Genomic DNA, 346 nt, shown 5'->3' with positions numbered 1-346 from the left:
GTCTGATGGTTTACGAAGCGTGAAAAGTACTCCTGTAGGCAGCGTAGGGCCGCAGCTGTAGCCGCTCACACGTCGCATTGGGCGCCAGGACCGGGGCCTACTCAAAGAGAGCACCACGGCATGAAGGCAACCTTCAACTGGATTGTTTTTCCACGGGAAGGTCCACACCACATAACGCACGTTCACAAGATGTAGTCTCTCGGCTACAATAAAGGTTGATTTCTTGTTATTATAACCACACAACCTGTGTATTTAAAAACATACATTCATGTGCAGGGAGAACGCCTTCGTCCTGTGCTCGGTTTTCAACGTGTCGTTTGAAAGGACAGAGTGACATCGTGAGTTA

This window comes from Micromesistius poutassou (assembly GCF_964030765.1).
Source record: "Micromesistius poutassou genome assembly, chromosome: 14".
In the NCBI taxonomy this organism is placed as follows: domain Eukaryota; kingdom Metazoa; phylum Chordata; class Actinopteri; order Gadiformes; family Gadidae; genus Micromesistius; species Micromesistius poutassou.
Note: the sequence above shows the minus strand (reverse complement) of the source record.